Source organism: Oncorhynchus mykiss, chromosome 1 (genome assembly GCF_013265735.2).
Source record: "Oncorhynchus mykiss isolate Arlee chromosome 1, USDA_OmykA_1.1, whole genome shotgun sequence".
NCBI classification, from domain to species: Eukaryota; Metazoa; Chordata; class Actinopteri; order Salmoniformes; family Salmonidae; genus Oncorhynchus; species Oncorhynchus mykiss.
The window spans coordinates 67,506,969-67,517,679 of NC_048565.1; the positions used below are offsets into that span (position 1 = coordinate 67,506,969).

Below are 10,711 nucleotides of genomic sequence, written 5' to 3' on the forward strand. Positions count from 1 at the left end.
TGCACTGCAGACAGTATTGAGTCCGCTGCAGCTGGCTTCGCTCAGGACTGGTTTCTGAGAACATGTCTACAACTTCATCAGCAAGCTGTTAGCCTATCGTAAATAAAGCATAAACTGCGACACTTAGAAAAATGTTCAGTGCCCAAAATCGCTAACTAGGTAAGTTCCATCTGTTTGTCAATGAATCAACTTAGCAAGTCACTGGCGACGTATGCTTGGGTTTAGTTTCTATTTTTAAAACGTTCTCACAATCTATTACCAGAGTGTGTCTGTCTGGCAATGTTTCATAGTGAATCAAAAGAACCATCACGCACTCCCAGAAGCTTGGCACGCAAATTCATACAGAGATGTATAAATGGTCCGCACTCAAATTTCACAATGCATTTTTTTTGTGCAAGTGCACATTGTCTCAATTGTCATTTTTGCCCAAAACTGTGGCAGACTCAAGTGATCACTCTCAGTCACATCAGCAAGTGACCACTTCATAAAGGGCTTATGGTACAAGTGTTTCAACATAACATTGGTGATGTGTTGTCTTATATAAACAAGTCATCTCCATTATGCAGCACCTTGGACTATCTCGCTGTTTGCTGCCATGATTTCATAGAGCGCAAATCACCGCAGCTGTTTCTCTGTGCATGACAATTCTACCCAGGCATTACAATCCCGTGTTAGTGGGAATGATTGTAACCCAACGCTCATGTAAGTCGTGACAACCTCAGTTACACATCTCGCAGAACTCAGTTTTGGAATATACTTTCTTTAGAACCAAAATTATTCTTACACTTTGGTAAATTTTGGCACTAGAATAAATGTTTGACTAATATTGCCACAGGCCATTTTCAACCAGAGAAGTTGGTTTTTGCTTTCAGTTGCCCTTTTAAAACATTGGTTGTGTCTTGGAGAAAGGATGAGTTCCAGAGCAACTAGGTAAAACACCTGCGCAGTTGGCCCTCCCTCACATGCTGCCTGCCTCACCTGGGACAACTTTAGAGATCCTTGTTTTTCAACAGTCTGGACTAAAATGGCCTCAAGGCAGTTGACAACCAAAGCAACCATTATTGCCGTTGTTTAACATAGCATTCAATCTACAGTATTTGGTCTAGGCTCAAAATGAAAGGTCCAATGCAGCTGTTTGTATCTCATAATTTCTGGGTAACCATTAAGTACCTTCATGCAATTGATTTCAATTAAAATGGTCAACAACAAAATTGCTTCTTGGCAAAGGACAATTTTGCTGGGAGTGGTCTGAGTGGAGGGGAAAATTAACTGTTAATGGCAGAGGTTTGGAACTCTTATTTTACCACCTGGTGATGCCACCAGGTAAGCCAAAACTCCATCCCACCAAAACCGGGTTGAAATTTCAAGCGGCCTTTTCAAAAAGCTCTTTGGGCATGTGCACAGATGGGGTCCAGCTATGCAGAGCACATTTCCCTTTGCCCTTCCAGTCTCCAAAGTGCCCTTTTGGTATTTTTTTTGTCATTGTTCTGAACCCACTGCCCACAAGTTGTTAAGTTTGCCACCCCTCAGCCTGTTTGTTCGTTGCTCCTTTTGATCAGGGCCCAGTTTCCCAAAAAGCATCTTAAGGCTAAGTTCCTCGCTAACCTTCATAGGAGCATAGTTAAATATCTGTGCTTTTGCCCAAAACCATTGTTATTAATGTTAAATGTTCGTAATCTAACGCCTGCCTCAGACCACTCATAGAACAGCGAAGTGCGTTTGTTAGACTTTGGAGAATGTCATGAGATGGGCAAAAGTTATTTTCAACAATGCAAATAGTCTGGGTAGCCATTTGAGTAGCTGTTCAGGAGTCTTATGGCTTGGGGGTCAAAGCTGTTAAGCCTTTTTGACCTAGATTTGGTACTCTGGTACAGCTTGCTGTGCGCTAGCAGAGGAACAGTATATGATTAGGGTGGCTGGAGTCTTTGGCAATTTTTATGGCCTTCCTCTAACAGCGCCTGGTATAGAGGTCCTGGATGGCAGGAAGCTTGGCCCCAGTGATGTACTGGACCGTACGCCCTACTCCCTGTAGTGCCTTGAGGTCAGAGGCCGAGCACCAGGTGGTGATGCAACCAGTCAGGTTGCTCTCGATGGTGCAGCTGTAGAACCTTTTGAGGATCTGAGGACCCATGCCAAATCTTTTCAGTCTCCTGAGGAGGAATAGGCATTTGTCGTGCCCACTTCACGACTGTCTTGGTGTGTTTGAACCATGATCGTTCGTTTGTGATGTGGACAACAAGGAACTTGAAGCTCTCATTGAAGCTTATCCATTAGTTTACTCCAATTAGGGTAGGGATGGTAGTGGGGGGAAGAAAGTATAGAGAATTAATTTTTTAAATAAAGGGGATTAGAAATGATTCAAACAATTACATTTTATAGATTGTAGATTATATTTGCAATATTAAAGCTGATCTTTTTTTTCGCATCACATTCTACACAGAAGATCTCTGCTAAACCGAACGGTTTATCCGTCTCTGTGACCTCAACAATGTTGACTACAAATAAAGATGCCAATAGAGCTCGTGAGCTTGTAGTCCTTAAACCTGGAAATTAGTTACCTGGGGTTTGTTCAACCATCCCTATGGGGAAAGTTAATGGAGAAAGAAGAGTTGTGATAAACGCTGAAAATAAGGTCTGATAACACAGGCTCAGATCTTACGTTTTGTTCTATGAGATACCAGTCAGGCTTCATAGTTAATTCATAAATATCATGTTATGTGCTTAGTGCCTATATAAATTACATAAATGCTTCAAAATTCACAAAGTGATGTTAGCTGATGAAGATTCTCATAGAACAAAACATGAGATATCCTGTGTTTACCACAGACCTTGTTTGGCGTCTATCCAAAAACACTACAAAAACTCAATTTTCCCATAGGCTTTGTCCAACTAACCATAGTGGAGATAGTGCCTACAAAAAGATGCCATTACTATTGCTCTCAATGTATGAAGCGAACGACCAAGCAGTGGAAGAATTTATTGTGAGTTGTCAGACTAGAAATAAATAGGCCTATACTCTATATGCTAAAAAATGCTTATTTTCGCTAGAGGCGTTTTGGTATTTTGAGATATGAATTATGAAAGTGCCCCCTGAAAGGTCTTTGCATGGCCCTGCAGCTCTTACACTAAAAGGGCATTTTCACAGTATTATTCCAACCTCCATTTTTTTTAAAACATACTTTGTTGATGCGCCTTTGTCAGCGATTACAGCCTCAAGTTTTCTTGGGTATGACGCTACAGGCCTGGCACACCTGTACTTTGGGAGTTTCTTCCATTCTTCTCTGCAGATCCTTTCAAGCTCTGTCAGGTTGGATGGGGAGTGTCGCTGCACAACTATTTTCAGGTCTCTCCAGAGATGTTCGATCAGGTTCAAGTCCGGGCTCTGGCTGGACCACTCAAGGACATTCAGAGACTTGCCCCAAAGCCACTCCTGGGTTGTCTTAGCTGTGTGCTTATGGTTGTTGTCCTGTTGGAAGGTGAACCTTTGCCCCAGTCTGAGGTCTCGAGCACTCTGGAGAAAGTTTTCATCAAGGATCTCTCTGTACTTTGCGTCGTTCATCATTCCCTCGATCCTGACGAGTGTCACTGTAGGGATGGTGCCAGGTTTCCTCCAGAGTTCAATCTTGGTTTCATCAGACCAGAGAATCTTGTTTCTCATGGTCTGAGAGTATTTACAGTGCCTTGCGAAAGTATTCGGCCCCCTTGAACTTTGAGACCTTTTGCCACATTTCAAGCTTCAAACATAAAGATATAAAACTGTATTTTTTTGTGAAGAATCAACAACAAGTGGGACACAATCATGAAGTGGAACAACATTTATTGGACATTTCAAACGTTTTTAACAAATCAAAAACTGAAATTGGGCGTGCAAAATTATTCAGCCCCCTTAAGTTAATACTTTGTAGCGCCACCTTTTGCTGCGATTACAGCTGTAAGTCGCTTGGGGTATGTCTCTATCAGTTTTGCACATCGAGAGACTGAAATTTTTTCCCATTCCTCCTTGCAAAACAGCTCGAGCTCAGTGAGGTTGGATGGAGAGCATTTGTGAACAGCAGTTTTCAGTCCTTTCCACAGATTCTCGATTGGATTCAGGTCTGGACTTTGACTTGGCCATTCTAACACCTGGATGTGTTTATTTTTGAACCATTCCATTGTAGATTTTGCTTTATGTTTTGGATCATTGTCTTGTTGGAAGACAAATCTCCGTCCCAGTCCCAGGTCTTTTGCAGACTCCATCAGGTTTTCTTCCAGAATGGTCCTGTATTTGGCTCCATCCATCTTCCCATCAATTTTAACCATCTTCCCTGTCCCTGCTGAAGAAAAGCAGGCCCAAACCATGATGCTGCCACCACCATGTTTGACAGTGGGGATGGTGTGTTCAGGGTGATGAGCTGTGTTGCTTTTACGCCAAACATAACATTGTTGCCAAAAAGTTAAATTTTGGTTTCATCTGACCAGAGCACCTTCTTCCACATGTTTGGTGTGTCTCCCAGGTGGCTTGTGGCAAACTTTAAACGACACTTTTTATGAACGACGCTTTCTTCTTGCCACTCTTCCATAAAGGCCAGATTTGTGCAATATACGACTGATTGTTGTCCTATGGACAGAGTCTCCCACCTCAGCTGTAGATCTCTGCAGTTCATCCAGAGTGATCATGGGCCTCTTGGCTGCATCTCTGATCAGTCTTCTCCTTGTATGAGCTGAAAGTTTAGAGGGACGGCCAGGGCTTGGTAGATTTGCAGTGGTCTGATACTCCTTCCATTTCAATATTATCGCTTGCACAGTGCTCCTTGGGATGTTTAAAGCTTGGGAAATCTTTTTGTATCCAAATCCGGCTTTAAATTTCTTCACAACAGTATCTCGGACCTGCCTGGTGTGTTCCTTGTTCTTCATGATGCTCTCTGCGCTTTTAACGGACCTCTGAGACTATCACAGTGCAGGTGCATTTATACGGAGACTTGATTACACACAGGTGGATTGTATTTATCATCATTAGTCATTTAGGTCAACATTGGATCATTCAGAGATCCTCACTGAACTTCTGGAGAGAGTTTGCTGCACTGAAAGTAAAGGGGCTGAATAATTTTGCATGCCCAATTTTTCAGTTTTTGATTTGTTAAAAACGTTTGAAATATCCAATAAATGTCGTTCCACTTCATGATTGTGTCCCACTTGTTGTTGATTCTTCACAAAAAAATACAGTTTTATATCTTTATGTTTGAAGCCTGAAATGTGGCAAAAGGTCGCAAAGTTCAAGGGGGCCGAATACTTTCGCAAGGCACTGTACCTGCTGGAGCGTGTGCTACGAGTGGGTGCTGCTATGGTGACCAGCGAGCTGAGATAGGGCGGGGCTTTACCTAGCAGAGACTTGTAGATAACCTGTAGCCAGTGGGTTTGGCGACGAGTATGAAACGAGGGCCAGCCAACGAGAGCGTACAGGTTGCAGTGGTGGGTAGTATATGGGGCTTTGGTGACAAAACGGATGGCACTGTGATAGACTACATCCAGTTTGCTGAGTAGAGTGTTGGAGGCTATTTTACAGATGACGTCGCCGAAGTCAAGGATCGCTAGGATGGTCAGTTTTACGAGGGAATGTTTGGCAGCATGAGTGAAGGAAGCTTTGTTGCGAAATAGGAAGCTGATTCTAGATTTAATTTTTGATTGGAGATGCTTAATGGGAGTCTGGAAGGAGAGTTTACAGTCTAGCCAGACACCTAGGTATTTGTAGTCTTCCACGTATTCTAAGTCAGAGCCGTCCAGAGTTAGTACTGATGTGCCACCGAAAGCAGCAGAGGCCGTAATGTTACGGTTTGAAGTGCTGGCTAGGCTAATGCTAGAGGTTGGAGTGCTAGATGGGCCTGTCTCTGGGCTCGTAGTCAGGTCCTCTGCCTCAACGATGGCAGTATTATCAGTGGCACCGGACTTGCGTTCTCAGGAAATTAAAAATGATATTTTCACAACCCGGCTCTTCTTAAAGCGCCTCACAGCGTTTTTGCCGCAGCTTTACAGTCAAAGTAGCATTTGCAATCATATCACATGAAACAATGCATGGGCCGTACAGCAACTCTAGTCAGGGTGGAATGGTCTTAAATATGAACCAGTCCGTGGGTGATTAATATAAAAATGTGTCTCAAATTGATTAGTCAATAGTATGGCTTGATTGACACAGCCCCCAGAAAAAGTTAATGTGGCCTCAACTTATGCCCAGCTCAGGAGGCCCTTTGATGTGAGGAAGTTGCCTCTTCTACCTAATGGTAAGTCTTCCACGGACTGCTCCTACTGCCATTGGCAACTACTTGCTTGTTTACCAGGGTTATAACAAATAGTCAAATAAAGAGATTCCAAAATAAGAGCTTTATAATCCACTACAAGATTTAGTACATGTCATGACACTTCAGATCAGGACCACAGTAGAATTCATAGGCTGGAGTCCATTTGCGCAACATTGGCAAGACCTACAGATGAGAAACTGGACCATCATCTTGACACAGGGTGGCTCAGCATCATTTGGCACATCTTAACCGAATACATTTCTGCACATTTGACTTTTTTTTTTTTTACATCTTCAGTTAGGCTTTTAAAGGGACTAACCTGTAAACATTTATGCACAACCCCTTGAATTTGTAAAATTAAATTACATACAGAACTAAATTAAGAGAAAGACAAAGTTAGCCATGTCACTTAAAGCACCACATTTGTCTTTTATGGAGGTAGAGGGAGACAATACCTGACATTCACAACAGAACAGACTGTAGTTAGGAATTCCATTCAATACACAGCATTCTCACCAGAAAGTGACAAAGTGAAACATGTTCTCAGATCCTGAGTACCATAATATATATTTAACCTGCATCATCTCTGGTGCAAAAAAAAAAAAAAAAAACAATTGTGGAGTGAGACCAGTTTCACTTTTCTGGCACTATTCCAGCTACAATCATATGATCAAATTAATAAAAACATATATATTGAGTGGTGCCCCAGATCGAGGGAGATTATCAGTGGTCTTGTATGTCTTCCATTTCCTAATAATTGCTCCCACAGTTGATTTCTTCAAACCATGCTGCTTACCTATTGCAGATTCAGTCTTCCCAGCCTGGTGAAGGTCTACAATTTTGTTTCTGGTGTCCTTTGACAGCTCTTTGGTCTTGGCCATAGTGGAGTTTGGAGTGTGACTGTTTGAGGTTGTGGACAGGTGTCTTTTATACTGATAACAAGTTCAAACAGGTGCCATTAATACAGGTAACGAGTGGAGGACAGATGAGCCTCTTAAAGAAGAAGTTACAGGTCTGTGAGAGCCAGAAATCTTGCTTGTTTGTAGGTGACCAAATACTTATTTTCAACCATAATTTGCAAATAAATTCATTAGAAATCCTACAATGTGATTTTCTGGATTATTTTTTTTTCTCATTTTGTCTGTCATAGTTTAAGTGTACCTATGATGAAAATTACAGGCCTCATCTTTTTAAGTGGGTGAACTTGCACAATTGATGGCTGACTAAATACTTTTTTGCCCCACTGTATATGCCTGTTGGAATGCATAGATTGGAACTTCTGATACAAAGAGCAAAAAACTTGTAATACGCCATGGACTGTAGGATGTGATGAGGCACAATCTTCATAAACATTTCTTTAAACACTTCAGACCATGTAGTGTGGCTGTGACAGGTTCAGAAAAAGAAAGCAAATAGTTCACTGCTGGTAAACTAATGGCATAAGGTGTATAGAGAATGGACAGACATTGCCATCGTTGCAAAAAGCTTAAAATGGCCCTGTCAGGGCAATGCAGCTTAGTCAGTCTTGGAGCTCTTGCCAGTGTTTGCCACCTTTGTCTTTCAGGTAAGTCTGGTAGAAGGAGGAGAAGAGGACCAGGTAGCTGAGGTACACGAGGGAACTCCACACAATGTTGTTCAGGTGGGAGTGGCAGTCCCCGTCCTGCATCCAGCGGAAGACCAGCTAACTGACCATCAGCCCCATGGCCATCTGGGTGATCTGGAAGGTGGTGATGACCACGGCAAAGGGGCGTGGCACCCGGTAGCCCGCACTGCGTAGTAGCTATACATGAGTGCGTGAACAGAGTAGTTCATGGTCATGAACCAGCCGCCTCCAGCCACCTGGTCCTTGTAGGAGTACCAGGAGTAGAGCAGCACAGTGACGTGGTGGTACCAGTGCAGGAAAAGCAACCGCTGCTTACGGAACACGATGAACACTGTATCACCTGTGGAGTACTCTCGTGAATAAAGGCTGCTATTTGACTTTAAGACCGGGCTCTGTCTATTTCTATAAAATAAGGGTCATACAAATTCTTATTAATTGACAGTGTTTAATTTTAATTGGGTATTAAAACAGAGGAATTCAATTCCTGCAACAATATCAAAGCATGGTTTATGCAAAAGAGACCAGTTATATGGTTTGCCATACATTAATTAGATATGGTACAAGTGGACAAAATGTCAAGATCATACAGATGCCTGCTAGTTCCAACCCCAGTTCTTACCCAGTTCCGGGGCATTGCTCAGGACAAAGGCATAAGCACAGAACTTGCTCACTGGTCCACTGTAGAAGCTCTAGTCACATATAGACTATTTGAAACCACTGGTGGAGAGGACATACAGCATGTACCATCCTGTTCGAATTGCTCCAACAATACTGCAATTGAGAAAGAGTTAAGCATTGGACCAGAGGGCAAGTGGCAAAATAATATAATCCAAGTTACATTAGCATTGCATCACAGCCTTGCACACAAGCGTAGATCGTTTTGAGACAGTGATGAGACATCACATTTTGGAAGGTTTTGTTTTGGGAACTCTGACCCACATTGGTCACCATCCCATTAGCCAGAAAGTTATGAGTTTAACACACAGAGGGGATAGCTCATGAGAATAGGCAGCCCTCCGCAATCAGGCTTAACCTCTGACATCAGTGTACCGGTCACATTACTCTGAATGGAGAATTACAGACTGCTGACATGTACCACCTATGCTAGAGCATAAACCTAACTTTCTCTTTAAAAAATTATAAAATGAAGGCCCCAGAGATGATTACTGTATGCAAACAGACCACTGCAAATTGAACCCAACTAAGCCCAAAAATAAATGGTATAATTTTTTTTAGTTTTAAATCCTACATTGAGACAAACCTCTTTATATGGGAACACTTAGAAACATATTTCCTAAGTGAAACACATTTTTAGCTGAATTCCTGGCGATTTGACAGGCTTTACAGTTACATTTTTTACTGTGGAATGGTTTTGGGCCACCAGCAGCATGTTGCCGACCCCTGTTGTGCATCTTCAATTCATTCAAAAGTCAGAGGCAAATGTGGGTGTTCTGTGCTTTAACTCACCTGAAGATGGCCAGGCTGAGTGACCACAGAAACCAGTGGCCCACGTAGATGAAGTTGAGGCCTTTACTTCATGAGAAGTTGGCCTCCAAAGACTAGCGCTTCATACAGGCCACAGTACACAAAGGCCGTGCTCCTGGTGAGAGAACTAACAAAATCAACCATGTCTGTCAGTTTCCTTAGATTGTGCTCATGATGGGCAAGGTTACTCAGCTGCAAAGGTATTTCAGTAATTGAGCACAACCTAGGTCTTTGCTGAAGTGCCATTTTTACATACCTTTACCATGAATAATTGTGTATTTAACATGGCAAACCCAGCTTGCTATGGTGATAAGTGAAATGTAGGGCTGCTGACTAAAGAAATCTGCCTGACGACTCAAGTATGCGGAAGACTTCAGTTTGTCTGGGACTGCCATTGTTTAAGCTGTTTGTGGTGACGTCAAAATGAGGGGTGTAGTACAAAACAAAGTCATATCAGCAATTGGATCATCTAATCAATTGACGTATCAAAAGGCAATGACATTTTCCAAAAGCCAATTTACCCATGCGTGTTCTAGCTCTGGCCCAACCCATTGGTTTCTGAGACCAATCAGGTCAAAATGTTTGCATTCCAGAAATCATTGGGATGTACTCCGATCCACAATCATTGCAGAGAAGACACTAACATCTGTGGGAGTGTCATAGCATTTGTCAGGAGCAAGTCGTTTTGGGAGCGTGATCATTATGCCGATTCCATTGCAAAGCGTTTTGCAACAGAAACGTACTCCAAGCGCAAACGAGAGTTTCTATTGGACAAATTTAGGTAGGTCCCGCTCCGTTTCATTTGGTTTTTAAACAGTAAATGGTTTACATAATAAATACACCCAAGGCAAAAAGCACTCAGCCCTATAGCCACTTTGGTTGATATTCATAGCCGTGGGTAGTATGGGTGCTGTAGCACCCCCTGTAAAATCTGAATAAAATGTTTTATAAATGTTTTCAGAAAAGTAGTGCACTTGGCCTTTACTAGTATTAGCGGGCGATAAATGTCTGTAGAGGAAGGCAATACAAAAAATATCAGCATCTCCACTTCGGCAAAAGAAGTGGTTGCATAATTAAGAACAGTATCTTGCAGGATTGAGTAGTTGGAATTGTATGAGTTGTTACCCTGTCCCTTTCTGTGATGGATCCAGAAAAAAAGTTATGGGTAAAGACTAAACAGCCACAGCAAATTGATTGTTTTTCTTGATAAAAAAAAATAACCACTAGGCTACCTACCTGGGGCGGCAGGTAGCCTAGTAGTTAGAACATTGGGCCAGTAACCGAAAAGTTTCAAGATCGAATCCCCAAGCTGACAAGGTAAAAATCTGTCGTTCTGCACCTAAACAAGGCA

At 42.3% G+C, this 10,711-nt stretch overlaps 1 long non-coding RNA gene and 1 pseudogene across 1 annotated transcript; both read right to left on the reverse strand.

The window, feature by feature from the left end:
- Positions 1–7,791: 7,791 nt before the first annotated feature.
- LOC118966711 lies at positions 7,792–8,249 on the reverse strand (annotated as a pseudogene).
- A 68-nt stretch (positions 8,250–8,317) lies between these two features.
- Positions 8,318–9,847, reverse strand: LOC118965291. The gene is made up of 3 exons (XR_005052590.1): positions 9,617–9,847; positions 9,343–9,487; positions 8,318–8,646 (listed from the first exon to the last, which is right to left on the reverse strand). It is a non-coding gene; the product is annotated as an uncharacterized LOC118965291 (long non-coding RNA).
- Positions 9,848–10,711: the final 864 nt, after the last annotated feature.